Genomic DNA, 16,634 nt, shown 5'->3' with positions numbered 1-16,634 from the left:
ACAGCAGATGGAATGTAATCTTGGTTTAAGAAAAGATTGGAACCTCCCATGATTTCAAGGGTATTTGTCACTGGGGTGAACCTGCTGGTCATCCATCGTATTCAGTGAGAACCACAGACCAAGCTCCAACAAGATTTTATATACAAATAAAAATTTGAATTTTTTGGAGGAAAAAAAGGATACTGCATTTTTTTCGTTATTTTTTCATGAAAGAAAATCCTGGCTGACGACCTCTTTTTGCATATTTACAAAAACCCAGCATGTATCTTTGGTACTCTTGACTGTTGTTTTTTTGTGTAATAATAAAAAATGTTCTGCTGTCTGTTAATGGTGTAGTCAAAATGAATTTATTGTAGCTAACAAAAAAAAAATTATAATAATAAAAACGAGAATGTGAAACAGAGAAAGAGGCTCTGTTGCCTACAGATAATCGGGGAGGCTGTCTGCACAGAACTGACCCTGGCTGGTCACAAGACTGTAAGAGGCTGCAGTAAATATAACTACAGTACAAAGTTGTGAAACAAAACCATTCCACTCTCTACTCCAGGAGAAATGATTTGCATACTAGCTAAAGAGACGCATGTGGTAAAATGGTAAGAACAGCCCTTGCACAGTGCCAACCAAGTAGTGGGATAAAAGAAACTGAACATTGTAGACCTAGCAAGCTGGTTCAAGGAAAAGGGTCGGCCGCCACAAATCCAAAGTGATACATAGGCTTTAACCAAGCCTGTGAATTCCTAAAATAAACCTTCAACAGCTGTCCACCACTGAAAATGTAATTAAGATAGGAATACATTAAACCACCTGCACAGATTTCAAACAAAACACACACACACACAACCAGCAAGTTTACAAGAGCACAGTGATTACTGGCAGGGTGAGCTACAGCTGGGCCTCCACTTTCACAGATTGCTGACCAGGCTTTGAATTCCCACTCTGCTCTGATCCAGGTTTCTTCCCTCAAGAAGATATACTATGGAATACCCTTTAACAGGTCTTGTGACACGTGCTGCAGACCAGATCAGGAACAAACTTGAACAAACAGCCAGTAACTGTGCAGACAGGTTATCTGATCATCTTGTTTAAATACGTTTTTCTTTTAAAAAGGCTCTTTCTCTGTGTCTATACAGTGTTTGCTTCAGGCTTCTAGGCATCATTCATTTACTTCACGGTACAGATTTTTCGTGTATCTATTGCAATAGTTTGTATTGGTTGTAGAAATCTCCATGCGTTCTGGGGCGAAATTATGTATAACATTTACAGAACTCCACAATACTCGCCTGTCTTACAGAATAAAAGATTTTAAAAAGTGGTTTTTCTTTTCTCTTTTGTGTAATTTATTAAATCTCCAAAAGTTGATGATGGTTGGAGTAAATGGTGGGGGGTGGGCACTGGAAGTAGCAGAGCATTTTGTTCCTGTGGTGCTAAGCATTTTCCACATTTAAAATAAGATCGTACTAAAACAACTAACAATGGAGTTGGAAGAAGAAAATACAAGAAATTGCACTGCTGAACCCTCCGCCCCCCCACCCCTTTATTACCTGCATTCTCTATATCTAATCGTCGGACACAATGACAAATTCATTAGGTGGCTGATAGAATCCAATGCAAATAGTGTTCTGTGGAGATTCCCATTGGGGCTGGTTATACATATGGAAATTCATGTAATTAATATGTGGCTTTGGGGAGACACAATGTGCATTCTCCTAATAAGAGTGTGTCAGCCTTAAATTGGTTTGGATAATTGGATCTTCTTTAGCACCAGGTCATCCCTGAGACACACTTTATTATTCATAAGAGCTCAGGTACCCGATAAAGTCTCGGTGGAATAACAACTGTTTAATATCTTGACACATTGTGCCCTCTTATTATTATTATTTAAAAATATGTTGTAATATTAATATAAGGGAACATTATATATATATATATATATATATATATATATATATATATATATATATATATATATATATGTGTGTGTGTGTGTGTGTGTGTGTGTGTGTTCGCGCTAGGCTGCGCCATTGCGCCAATGCCCCCCTGAAATAAAAAAAATGTCCCGCTGAATTTCTCTTAGCGCGCCCTTATGCCCCCCTTCCCAGACGAGACGCAATACCAATATGCAGTAAATTAATGCATTTTGTATCAACATGACATGTCTGACGACAGGCTAATCTTTTTTACTTGTTTGTTTACACTTGCGTTTTCATAATTAAAGTCCCAGTCCAATAGAATGCGCTCGCACCCTCCCTGGTTACAGTCAGTTTCACAGTAAAGCCTGGACGACAACGTCATCAGGCTTGTTAACAACATGGTCCGGCGCAACCTTGAGTCCCTGTTACACCCGACCATTACTTCTGGAAGAATAAGAAAACAGCTTCGACAGTGACTGTTGAAATGCAGGCTATTATATTTGTACTTAAAAATACTGTGAAATTCATCCGCTGTTAACTTATCTATTTGCAAGTGAATGGGAGAAGTTTATAGACGGAGTGCAGTAGATTTGTGAAACAAAAACCGCATCGATTAAAAAAATAAATAAAAAAAAAGTAGACTACGGTAACGTTATACAATATGTGAAATGTGTCTTTTCTATGACAAAAAAATGCTAAAATAATTCAGTATGTGTTAAGCACTAACTGTCTCTTGCCATTTCGCCAGTCAGTTCACCTGCAGTCACGGTTTTGGTAAGTAGCATTTTCAAAATATCATTATGTGCAGTATTACAGTATTAAACTATAGCAAATCCACAAAACCAACGAAATACATTTCGTATATTTGACATTTTATTTTTAGTGTTCTGTGTAACACGGGCCATCGTTTAACCTTGAAAAAAATTCAATACAGTACCTCAAGCAGATATACGCGTTTATCATATCAACAACACGAACGTTGTAAAAAATAACGCAAAACTTGCTATACAAAATATTTACTTGGGGGCTAAGAATGAAAAATGTCAAAAAAAGCCATTTTTGATATGGCAATTGTCAAAATAAAGGGGCAGCTGGAAGGTAAGAATTTACCAGTCAGGTCGATGGCATTTAAATACGACTATTAAACTGTATCTGTTGGTAATATTCTTCTATGCAGCGGTTTTTAAACTGGGGTACGCGAGAATTTTTTTCTGAAATGCCAGACAACGCATTTTATTTAGTACCACTTCCCAATCTATTGCAAACTTTTATCATGTAATCAACGTTTAATCGCTAACACCAGACTGCTGTGCTGTAACCGAGCGTTCAGTGCACACATGGCTAATTTACATACTAAATATGTACGTTATAAATAGACCCTGTTGTTTAAATGTCATATAAACAGTTGGGCGGTTACTGCAGTCGATCTTTGGGATAATATATATATATATATATATATATATATATATATATATATATATATATATATATATATATATATATATATTAAAAAAAACTAAAAGCCTGGTCTTTAACTCATTTTATTTCCTGTGTGTGTTCATGCCTGCAAGTGTATATATATATATATATATATATATATATATATATATATATATATATATATATATATATATTAATGACCCGATTAAAGTTTATTGTAACTTCAGTACTATTGGTTCATTTCAAAATCATGTATGGCCAATCAGAAACCAAAGTATTGTCATGCGGTCTAATTTGACAAGCCCTTACGTCTGGTGTGAGTGTTTTTAGCTTTCAATCCAGTGAACAAATTTGCATTGTTGTCTTGATACTAGTACATTACTAGCAAAGGGCGATCAAGACGAAATACCGTCAGAGATTAAAAACGCCAATAATGTCCTGTGTCTGAAGCTCTCTCTAATTTCCCTGTCATCATCAGTGATTTGTGTGGTAATAAGCAGGGACATCCATCACACTGATACTAGGTAAGCGTTTTATTATTGTTTTTTAATTAGTATTAGTACTGTACATTTTAGTCACCAAGAATTAAAAAATGCCGATATGTTTTCGTAATGAGGTCAGCTGTAGAGAGCCCTGGATAGTGAACCTTTCTTTGCCACCTTTTCTGTAATTTTATTATCAATAAAAATACATGATAGCAAATGGCAATCGATAGTCCCTTGTCATTTCTGAGTGACTGAGTTTAGCACGGAGGCTTCGTTGATTTTAATTAATTAGTATTTACAATAAAATTATGTTGATTTTTCCAACAACTAGAAACCTGTTTGAGGGACTATTTTTATCCAAAAGTAAATATAATATATATTTTTTCCATTATAATACTATAACTTTTATAATTTTATCCATCACACACTCCAGTACGTTTTGTTCTATCTTGTTATTGTACAGACCTTTTTTTCTGTTTTCATTTTATTATGACTATCTCAGATGGGGGTACGCGGTGAAGTACTTTTTTTGGAAAGGGGTATGCAGCTTAAAAAGATTGCAAACCCCTGTTCTAATGTGATCTGGTACAATGAATATCCTCTACTCAGTGATACACCAGCATCACTGTGACACATTTCCCAATATTTTCCCCAAAAGTGACAGTGAGTATTGTAGCGACACCTTGGTTGTATCTACAGCTTTACAGTTTTATTTTTATTTTTTTTATTTTTTGAAAGTGCAACAGTCTAAGTTAGATATCAATAGCTCATTGGGCACATACATAATCTTATTTACATTTTAAATAGTGAGCAGATAGGTTTGTTGATTGAGTAGTATTGTTCCTTGGGATAACAAAATACTGAGCTCAAGTCATGTGATTTCAGAAAAAACGCCAGGTGTTCAGTGTTTGGTATTTGAGTTGAGTTAAAATTGCCAAAATGAGTTGATTAAGAATCTGTATAAATAGCCAATCGAAGAGACATGATTTTAATTAACACAAGAACAGCAAAAGATACGACCATGCCCCGCTTGAGTAATGAAGATCGCCTGGTTGCTATCGGCATGATTGAAGGTGGTCTGTCTGTGAGAGAAATCAGCAGACTATTCCAGAGAAACCAGCTCTGTGAGGGACAGGCCACGTCCTGGAAGGCAGAGGGTCACCACACCGGCCCAGGACCGTTATGCTGACTGTTGCGTTGTTCAAGCCAACCCGTGAGGCGGTGGAAGTGTGATGATGTGGAGAGGAATCTCCTTTAACACAAGAACGCCTTTGGTGCAGATTGAGGGCAACCTTACTGCTCAGTGATGCATTGACAAAGTCCGTGAGGCAACAGTTTTTCTGTTCCTGCAAGCCTATCCGGAAGAATGTAAGACCATACAGTGCTAGGATTACAATTGCACGACTTCAAGAAAACAAAGTTGAGGTCTTGCCATGGCCAGCTTTTTCTCCAGACCTGAGTCCAATAGAACATCTGTGGGACCAAATCGCCATTGCCATCCACAGGAGACAACCGCGACCAGCCAACCTTCGCCAGCTGGCTGCAGCTGCACAGGAAGAGTGGCGAAACATCCCACAGCAGTCTATCCAGAGGCTGATCAGGTCTATGCGTCAATGCTGCCAGGATTGTGTTAATGCTCAGGGAGGTCATACCCGATACTAACTTTGCAATGTTTTCATTTTGACAGTGTGTCACGTTTCATACTGAAAACTTAACATGATTCTTTGATCTGTATTTTTGTTCACATTTTCTGTGATTTTATTTGATAGCTATGTTTAAAATATTTGATTAAATCCATTAGACCTGAGTGTTGCATTTCTTTCGTGCATATGCTCTGAAAATATTAAGATGCCATTTTTGCTTGCTCTGGTATTTCAAGAGTGATTGCAAGACCATAATCTGTATTTCCTAGCTGTTTCATTCTAGTTTTAGTGTTGGGACTACTAATATATATATATATATATATATATATATATATATATATATATATATATATATAAACAAACAAACAAACATACTGGACATTGGTGAAAGTAATCGAAGTCTATTAATTCAACCCACCTGATATTTCAACTGCATTGCTCTCTTTATCCACTCAGCCCCTTTTTGTTAATAACAAGAAACACAACCCTTGACTCCTGGTCCTCTTGACAGTCTATCCATTCAAGAAACACAACCCTTGACTCCTGGTCCTCTTGACAGTCTATCCATTCAAGAAACACAACCCTTTGACTCCTGGTCCTCTTGACAGTCTATCCATTCTCATGCAGTTGAGGATGTTTTTAGGCCAAGATTCCACAGAAACCAACAAAAAAGGATTAATTAAAATCAACATACAGCTCCAAGGTGTGAATTAAAGAAAAAAACAAACAGTTATGGTTCCCATGGCAACAGTTCTGACAGGAAAACAAACCTCAGCCAATTCCTTCCTTTATTTTCAAAGAAGTGGATAATTTTCTAGATAGACAATGGTAAAGGAAGCTTTTTCTGTGGAAGTGAGATGGCACAGTGGGCTAATTCACTAGTATGATGTGCTGTTCACCTTGGAGGACTGGGTTCAAATGCAGCTGAGTCCTTCCTTTATTTTCAAATACTGAAAATGCACATGTAGTAATGCTACCGGAAATTCCACATTGAAGTTACAAAATAAGCAACAAACAACCTGAGAGACATTTGAATTACATTTCTAATAGTAATTGTTTGGCTCAAGTTTGGCTTTTTTATATTTTTAATTAATGTTGTTTTCTCATTTCAAGACAAAAAATAGTTTATTTATTTCCCATGTAGGTCCAGTAATAAGGAGGAGAAAAGGATATATATATAGTATTAATGTAAAGAAAATAATGAATGAACATACTGATATTCATAGAATCCAAGTCATTAGCTTTCAGTGTGTGTAGGACCTTCATTTTCACAAATGAATGTCATAAATGAAGGTCCTGTTAAGGTATAATGCAACTAATTTGGCATGGATAAGAAGGAACTTGATGAGTGTAACTTTAATCAGAGTTCACAGTGTATGTCCTACGAGTGTCTCCACTGCGGCCCTAATTAAACGCCATAGTATGTGGAGCTCCACGGCGCGGGGAGGGGGTGCGGAGCCTGGAAGAGCCGCAGTCACAGAGGAATACATTAAAGCCTGACCAGAGAGAATAATAAAGTAATAATAAGCTTCTGGCTGCCTGTTAATACAGCAGCACTTCTTCAGCGGTAAATTAGAACCTTTCCCTGATCGTCTTGTTATAGAGCAACCTGCAGCTCCCCATCTTTCAATCCAGAGTTCATTTGTCTAGAGCACATCTTCCCTTGACAACACGGACAGACCTTTGTAAAAGTTTCCCATAGTACAAGCACAGCAATGTGTAATAAAGCAAAGTGAAAGCATGGTAAAGCACAGGTAAGCATTGTAAAAAATAGCAAGATATGGTAAACTATATTGATAAATATAGCAAACCAGGGTAAACTATGGTAAATGCAGGCAGTAATATAACCATAGGAAAAGAATGGGAAAACTGAAAAAAATACCATGCAAAAATACTGTGGTAAACGTTTGAAAGGGGAGTTACTCCAATTCAACAGCTCAAACAAACACACTGTGCACACACTCACTGTGCACACGCACACACTGTGCACACACGCACACCCACACACACACTGCCTAAGGTCCCCAGGGACTGCCATGCTGCTGAGCTTCAGGAGACGCCACTATCCCCTCCTGCCCTCCATGACTCCCTCTGCGCCTCCTCACATCCTCATAGATTCCTCTCCCAGCAGGTAGGTAAAGATGAGCGGCAAGGGCTGGCTAACAAACTTCCCAGATAGATAGCCCTGCCTGGCTGCCCGCCTGCCAGCAACACAAAATCAAAGGCTTTCTTTTGTTCAATCCCCTGACTGGGGGGGAGGAATATTACATTTCCTGCTAATTCCCTTCATAGTGATTCATACTAATACACAGCAGGGGACAGTCCTCTTCAGATTGGTATTCTGATTGGCATGCCTAGTATGAGACTACCTGACAGATCAAATTACTGAAGCATCGGGCCTCAGGTTGACAGCTCTACGAAACTACACACACCCTACTCGGCTCCCTGTAGTCATTTAAGCAGAATTAGGAATTTTACAGTAGATTTTCTTTTTTATTTTGTTCTTGCAGATCCCAGAATGTGTATGTCATCCACGTCAATGTATTCAGCACAAAACAAAACTAATAATGAATATCATCCTGACACCCATTTACTGTGCCTGTGCATGGAGCAATGAGTGGAGGTAAACAATAAACTCATATTCTGGCTACTTAACGCTATTTTATATATTTTTAACAAGTTACACAAGGATGGAGAAATGTATTGCACTGCAGTCTTGAAAAAAAAAGAACATTCAAGAACCAGCAAAATGCAAGTTCTACAAAGCTCATAGTGTTAAAGCCACCCTGTGTTCCTATCCATTTCTTCCCCTCACCCTGGGCAACAATGAGATCCTTCACCTTCAAGATCTGTGTCCTGCAATGGCTGCAGATTGGAAGAATGTAGCAGCAGTTAAAGTAATGGGACACACCTCCTAACTGAGAAATTAATTCCAGCTGTTATTCCGCTAGTTACCTTGCAGAACCATATGGAGCAGCTGTCCCTAACCCTACAGACAAAGCGTGTCTAACAAGTTTCAGTGCAGTGTAATTTCCAGGCAGTGCTTAGTATTCAGATTCCAGTAACGAGCGTGTGTAGGTGTGTGTTTTTACCAGAAAAGGAATTGGTAGAGAATAAAATCGCATGTATGTTTTGCTTAGATTTTAAATGCTAGCGTTAAATAGAAACTTGTCTCCCTTCTCCACAGCCTTGCCCTGTAGCCGTTGGCTGTAAAGGCCACACTTCTGTGAAAATCTCTGCAGAGGTGAAACTGAGCCTAGCTCTGGCACTGCCCAGCGCTAACAAGCGAAATCCAGCGAACAAACCCTCCTTCATTCAGGAGCCCTGCAAAAATAAACTACACACCTTTTATTTTTCTTTTGATCGTGTACAAATGTTGATTTTACTGTGGTGCCCTGTTTCCATTGCTTTACCTCTATGAATTCATTCCAGCCTTCTTAGAGCTCAGTATATATCATCAGTTTTAGAAGTGATTTATCCTGGGTGACCTAACTGAGACTCGGAACATAGTGGGGGTCTTGCTGTACCAACACTTTACATGAAGTGCCTCTAATTGCTGTGTATTTACATAGTTACTTAGTAAACACATGTGTACTTGCACACTATTACAAGATTATTATGCATAGTTACAATGTAGTTAATGTGTAAATCTTTTTGGATGACCTAACCCTAACCTTAACGTGCATATATCGTGCAAAAAGATGTACGTATTAAGTCCATTGTAACTATGCATAATAACATTGTAATTGTGTGTAAGTACACATGTATTTACTAAGTAGCTACTATGTAAACACACAGTAATTAGAGACCTTTAATGTAAAGTGTTACTGTAATTCGTCCCTGTGTCCCCAAGCACAGTGGTACCTGTGGGTTCTTCATTTCCCAAACGGGTTTCTGCAACCAAGACTGGCACAGTGTCATCTATGTGCTCAGACTTGTAGAGACACAGTTCTAGGATGGGAAGGCAGTATGTTTTGTTATATTATCACTATTGCTGAAAATACTTCTATGAAATTGAGACATGCACAGCGAATAGGACTGCATTCAGTGCGAGATTTACTAAATGAATTAGGGGACGACTGAACCACCATGCCATCTGTATGAACTCTGCTCTCACCTGTACTAAAGGCTCTGCAAGAAGGGGTTACAAAAACTCAGAATAGTTTTGATGGAAACTTTTTGTCTTTTTTCTTTTGGCCAGTAGCAGGAAATTAGGCAGTTTTGCCAGCGAAAGATCAAAGCCTTCTTTGTCGGACCCTGGCCTGTGAAACGGCAGACTCACCGGCTTCTATAAAGAGGAAAAACCTGCCCAGCGGATGTTGCTTTTGGACCTGCAGATCTGTCTGTGCAACTGCAGCTGCTGTGCAATAATCTGCACCCAGCATGAGACTTGAATCGCTAACATCTGGAACTAATAAGGGGAAGTCAGAAACTGAAAGAAAGTTAGAAAATCCGACAGCTTCCATTAATTAGGTTTAAACCAAGCCCCCTTTGGGAGAAGTGTTAAGACCCATTAGGGTGTGGTGTATATACAGGATACCTATAACAGCCATCAGCATGCTCTCATGCATTCGACAGGGGGGGTTTCAGTGCCAGCGTTTTAGCACTCAAGTGAAAATAGCAGCTAAGAAGTTGGAAAAAAAAACTTCTACTGTCTCAGCTGACATTCTTAGATGACTGATGAGGAAAGCATCCCTGGTAACTATAATTACCCTGGCTCACGGGTCATCAAGAGTGAGGCATGGCGAATGCAGTTTATATTAATCACAAGGCAGGTAGAGTGTATCGTTACCATGGGGTTTACACTTCAGCTATATTACCTATATAAGACCTCATCTAGAATATTGTGTTCAGTTCTGGTCACCTTGTTACAAAAAGGATATTGCTGCTGTAGAAAGAGTGCAAAGAAGAACGACCAAAATTATCCCGGTTTAAAAGGTATGTAGTATGCAGACAGGCTAAAAGAATTTAATCTATTCAGTCTTGAACAAAGAAGACTACGCGGTGATCTGATTCAAGCATTCAAAATTTTAAAAGGTATTGACAATGTCGACCCTGGGGACTTTTTCGACCTGAAAAAAGAAACAAGGACCAGGGGTCACAAATAGAGATTAGATAAAGGGGCATTCAGAACAGAAAATAGGAGGCACTTTTTTACACAGAATTGTGAAGGTCTGGAACCAACTCCCCAGTAATGTTGTTGAAGCTGACACCCTGGGATCCTTCAAGAAGCTGCTTGATGAGATTCTGGGATCAATAAGTCACTAACAACCAAACAAGCAAGATGGGCCAAATGGCCTCCTCTCATTTGTAAACTTTCTTATGTTCTTATTACATTATGATGTTCATGCTTTCTTGGTTTGAGTTAGCATAACATATTTTTGTCTTGCTCAAGACTATTCCTTTGCAACTTCATAACACTCATAAAACTCCCTGAAATGCTTTTCTTTTTTCATACGTACTATATGAAACAATCTGGAGGAAAGGTTCATGTAATATTCTTCATTGCAGTCTAACTTCATGAAGGAACTCTTCAGTACTGGAGTGCACTGCTCTCAGAGATGACCTTGTTCTTTGTCCACAGCTCTCTGAAGCAGCTGACCTATAGTGTTAGCAGAAGCGCATTCAGTTTGCACTTATTTTCTTAGTTTGAAAGTAGCATTTTTTTAAGCTTTCTTGTGCTTCTAATAGCATTTGAGTCTTTCATTCACGAACATGTGCACACCAACACATTTCTGATTTCAGTCTGCGCTAGAATGAAAAATATTTCCCCGGTAAAGGAAAACATCTGCCCTTCAATTTACACGTCTATTTTTAGACCTTTTAATTTGGTGCCCATCCCCGGTCAGGGCTTGAAAATAAATAAATATTGAGGCGGTTTAAGAGGGGGGGGGGGGGATCACGCAGAATGAAAAAGGTTTGTTTTACTGCTTGTCACAATGAGAGATTACAAGGCAGGGGGTTTGTGAAGCTCTCTGGCACTCTCTGTGATGTACAGTTCTTATTCATATTTCATCCAGCAACAGGCTATCATGAGTGTCCCTGGCCAGAGATGAGGACCCTGAAACAGACCCTCTTATCCTGGTCCTATCAAGCAGAGACACAATTCATTTAAATAAAAAAATTCAAAAATTGAAATTGATTATTTATTTTACAAGAAAACCATTAACTTTGTGCAAAGTTTTTGATCACTACAACACCCTGTGTACCACACAAACTCAGAAGGGTAACACAGTACATGAATTGTCTTTAATTACTATGTATTTACAAGGTTAGGGGTTGGGTTAGGGTTATATCATGCCAAAAGAGTTACACATTAAGTACATTGTAATTATGCGTACGTACGCATGTATTTACTAAGTAACTAGAGACAATGTAACGCGTTACCCTCAGCTAGACATGATTAAAATTCAGGCCCCCTTTATGTTCGCGAGTTATTATGGTCTCTACTGATTTACAATCAGAGCAAAGTGTGTGTGTGCCTTCAACTGAGCACTCTTGAGTGGTTTCATTGCAAGTGCATGAATATTTTAAATAAGAAAAAATATGAAATTCAATTCCTGCATTCAATCATTAAAACAACTCGTTCTCATATGGGTCTGTTTTTTTTTTTTTTTTTTTTTTTTTTTGTCAAAATAATTACAACATAGAGCTCCGCAGAGGCCAATGTTTAGCACAATGTTAATTATTTTTAAGCGGGGAGATCGGCTCTAACGGAGAACTGAGGAAATGTATTCATGAGGACATGACTCAACCTAAAGCTACTCACAGATGAAGACATTAAAAACATGCATTGGAGCACATCATATTGATGGGGTTCTACAGTATAGGGCTGACATACTGTAAATGCAGCTCTATGTGTATGTATAATGTATGGCACAGAAAGTATGTTTTTTTTTAATCTAAAAATTAAATAACTGAAGATGATAAGCTTTGCATCTGTTTAGCAATGCATTCTAATCTGGAAGAGTGTGATTCACCCGTCATTCTGCCATTGGATTTGAATGATTGCAAGATTTTTTTAACACGAAAAAGTCATTCATCACTAGACCTCTCACTCCTTTTTGTATGTGCTTTGCTTTACTTTGCTCTGCTTCCCTGTGTTTTAGCATGCTTTCACCTTGTTTTACTACATTTGACCCTGATGTTACCCTTCATAAGGGCAGTGCCCACCAAGAAAAGCTTAGAGCAGCCCAAAACTATTTCTAGACTTACTGTATATTCTATTTTTGAAGCTTTGCTCAGAGTTCAGGAAGTACCAACCCTTTTCTCCCAATTAGCTGTTAAATGAATGCTCCCCTCCTATTTCCCTGTTTGCTTGTGGTGCGGTGCGTGTGAAGGCTGTTCTGTCCTGTTCCCAACAGCTTGCATGCATCTTGTTCTTGTAACCCAAGGTGCCTATTCACTGGAGTATGCCAGTCCTGCACCTCCCAGCTATTCCTGACAGTAAATGGTGTATTTGTGAATGACTGGGAGTCATTCTGCTTTGTTAGCTCGACTCTAAAATAACAGAGTAATGTTCTGAAGTACAGCCCTACCTTTTTAGATACTGTAGCATTATATATCTCCCTGGTACTCAAGCTACAGTATTCTACAACACTGTGTGGGGTTTGTAGTCTCCCAATTTAATTCATGAAAGGAGGACAGGAGTTAGATCTTGACACATTCTAGCACATCATTTTACTAATCAGTTCCTCCAATAATACTTATTTGAAGTATTTCTTACAGTACATACTAATTTTATTACCACCAGTAACTATGTAAGTCTTTTTTTGCTGTGTGTGAGTAACTGTACAGTAAATAAAGCATGTAGGTTTCCATTATTGAGGCTGATATCACTGCTCCATTACTGACAGGGGTCTCCCCTGCTTAGAGAATGCTAAATAAACAATGGAGAAGGCATGTGGGACACTGCAGGGCAAGCGGTGTCCGGTGGACCCAACAGCTCAGTGCTTGTCTGGGGAGGAAAGGGAAGCTGACAGCCTGGCTGATGAGAGTCACCAAGGCCAGGTGAGTCGACCCAACCTCCTGATTCATACATGGTGTTCCTGACCGTGGCATGATAACCTAACGTCTTAGGTAGCAGAAGCCCTTCTGAAGACTAGGTGCAGCCCCTGATTGGCTACTCGGAGAACAGCAAGTGCCCTATCACAGTAATGCCGGGCTGTGCTGAGCTGGGATTACAGGGCTGGGCCAGAGATGTTCCTGAGAATGTTCCTGTGGACATCCCTTTAATCCAAGAGGGGGATTATCTCAAATTAATGAGCAAACAGCAGGTAAAAACAGACGGCTGTGTCTCTCGGCCCATTGGTTAGTATATATAACGTGTCACAAAGCTTTTCGACTGATGCAGCGAGTTCCAAAAAGTATGACAGGATTACACAACGAACAGCCAGGCTGATGTAGCTACTTCATTGCAGTATTCCACTGTTTTCTTCCTTTCAGCTTTATTTTTGTTCCCTCTTCACCCCTCCTCCTTCTATGGCTCTTTGCTCACTAATCTTCTCTATACTCTATCTTCCCCTCTCAACAGTGTCGTTCTCCCCTCTCCCACAGAACCTTCAGCAGCCAATAGGATGCAGGGGAGCTGCCTGCTAGCCAACGAATCAGGTGCTAGTTGCTATGTTATTGAAAAGTCTACGTCCCATCCATGAATTGTTAAGCGTCATGCCCGATTCCAAAATAAAAAAAAGAAATGTTGCACACGGAGATGCAAGACTAATCAGTGAAACACGCACTATTGAGGCAAAAATGATCATATTGAAAAATAGTGTGTTTGTTTCTAAATTCAGTGCAGCACCTCATTTTACAGTGAAAAACTCTCTCCTGTTTTACTACACTTACTTAAAATGACTGAACAGGGAGATGCAGCTTGTATATCCTACAGAAGAATACAGTTCATACCAGTGGTGGGTTTTAATTGAGCATGTGAGGGACAGCTTGTTTACACAGCAGTGTGTGCCACATGGGTCAAGACAACACAGTGAACTAAACCCAGCGAAATGAATACAGTTCTGGTCCTACACATTGTGCTGAAATAGCAGGATCTCCTTCCATCTACTGAAAGAGGCTCCGGAGGTACACACAAACTGAACACAACTTTCCTTTCAAGTATTTTCCCTTATTATTATTATTATTTATTTCTTAGCAGACACCCTTATCCAGGACGACTTACAATCGTAAGCAAATACATTTTTAAAGCAAGATCATTGTACCCAGGTAGAGTATAGGGTGTTCCTGTAATATTGTCTGTTTAAATATTTCCTTGACTTATTCTTATTAATTGTTTATGCCAGGGGTGTCCAGTCGCAGTCCTGGAGGGCCATTCCACTCTATGTTAACCGGGTAAAATTACATAATGAACTACTTCAGGGTCTGGATGGAGGTTTAATTGGTTCAGTTCTGATTGAAAGCGAGTCTGTTACTGTTCGAGGAAGTTCAGCTTTGAACTCTGAAGAGTCACTGAGGGAGATGCGCCCCGTATCATTCTCTGGTCTGAGAGCAGCCTCTGTAGGGGAAAAAAGGAAAGTTGGGAAACTTTGGCTGCTGTTCCTCCCCTCATCCACTTGTTCATGCCTCCAGACTAAAGCTCTGTTGAGTTTGGCATTAGGAGAGAAGGCAGTGCTCTTCAGAACTGTGTCTGGAAAACGAGTCTTATGAAACACAGAGAAAGTTGTATTGATATTTGTTCTTTCTTCCTCTGCAACATCAAAGCAAAAGAACCTTCAGTCACATAACAGCTTAGTTTGTGCTAATATATAAATGCTCACTGTGTAGAAATGCTTTCAACCAGATTCTCCAGTGGGGTACACAGTTGTCTTTGCTAGTCAGGGGTCCAGTCCCTAGACCCCAACACTGGCCTAAAAAAGACCATTTTCCAAAACAACTGGAGCAGATCAGACTGCTAAAAGATAAAAGGAGAATGAAAAAAAAAACTTCCAGTGAATCCCTAGTGTGGTACACAAGCGGTGGGTTAATTTCACTAGACAGATTGAGAATAAAGTTTGGAAACCATCTCCAGAAGAACGCTAGTGGAATTGCAAGAAAGGTGCTGTGCTAATGAGAGGTAATGTTTTTAAAAGTCTGGGTTGTTCTCCTTTAATGAAGACGTGCAGCACAGAAAGAGGCCATATAAACGAATCAGGTTGGATATGCACACAGGATTGAGCAGCTCTACATTTCAATGGCCACCTCGGTTGCAAGACTCTCATTGCTGGCTCACACCTAACTATTTGCAAATCTAATTTTCCAGACAGACACATTAAAAATGAATAGACACAAATGTTCTCCGGTCTTCCACACAATTACTGCACAGTACAGTATGTTGTGCTCTGTTTTTTCTTCTCTCGTGGGTATGTGTTACCAGTCGATGCAATAACAAACTGTGAGACTCACACAGGTACTTTCTGGAGTTTTGATTAGGGTCTATTAAATGGTTGAGACTTCAAACCAGACACCAAACCCACACAGCCTCCAGAGCTTTGCTTGGGAATAGACTTGCAAGACTCTGAAACCAATCCAATGTAGTTATCTAATGCTGTTTCCACACACAATCCCCTTTCACATCTCTCAAGTCATAAATAAGCAATTGCTTGTGTTGCCTCAACAACAATGGGGAACTAGACAAGAACCAGCAGCACAGTATACACTCATTCGCTTACACATGTAATGAGCAGTGTTGTGTGATACACTGCCATCCCGGATTCTGTGCTGTCTCCTGTCGGTGAGATGAGATGAGGTTAAAAGCTCTAAAACAACGAATGCAGACGAGCCCGGTTCTTCTGCATTGTGGTTAAGACACCCGCTTGTGATGCGCGGGGTCGCCGATTCACACCCAGCCTCCGCCCTGTCACACACATCACCAGCTGTATTTGACAGCACATTACATTTCATTTGGTCTGTAATGTGTAAGAATAGCAGCATGCAAGTGGAATGGGGAGGATGTTTATTCGGGCAGTAAGGTAGAAGTGTGTGCCATGCAGATAGTGGGACGCCACTGGGCTTAGTTTTTTATCTTCTTCTTCTTTTTACTGCCAAAGTAATTCATTCTGTGTATTTGTAACTACCCCGGGCTGGGGGTTTAAATGAGTTAGCAAGTGCAATGTAGCCCTGCCCCTGAGGGAACCGTGAGGCTGAAACTGCTGACTAATTTCCAC

At 39.6% G+C, this 16,634-nt stretch overlaps 1 long non-coding RNA gene across 1 annotated transcript; it reads left to right on the top strand.

Moving 5' to 3' along the window:
- The first annotated feature begins 3,637 nt into the window (after positions 1–3,637).
- On the top strand, positions 3,638–9,000 carry LOC131738114 (uncharacterized). Its single transcript, XR_009329629.1, has 3 exons — positions 3,638–3,874; positions 7,989–8,101; positions 8,666–9,000. It is a non-coding gene; the product is annotated as an uncharacterized LOC131738114 (long non-coding RNA).
- The last annotated feature ends 7,634 nt before the right edge of the window (positions 9,001–16,634 follow it).

This window comes from Acipenser ruthenus, chromosome 10, assembly GCF_902713425.1.
Source record: "Acipenser ruthenus chromosome 10, fAciRut3.2 maternal haplotype, whole genome shotgun sequence".
In the NCBI taxonomy this organism is placed as follows: Eukaryota; Metazoa; Chordata; class Actinopteri; order Acipenseriformes; family Acipenseridae; genus Acipenser; species Acipenser ruthenus.
The sequence above is the reverse complement of the archived record's forward strand: the minus strand, read 5'-3'. Positions and strand labels throughout refer to the sequence as shown.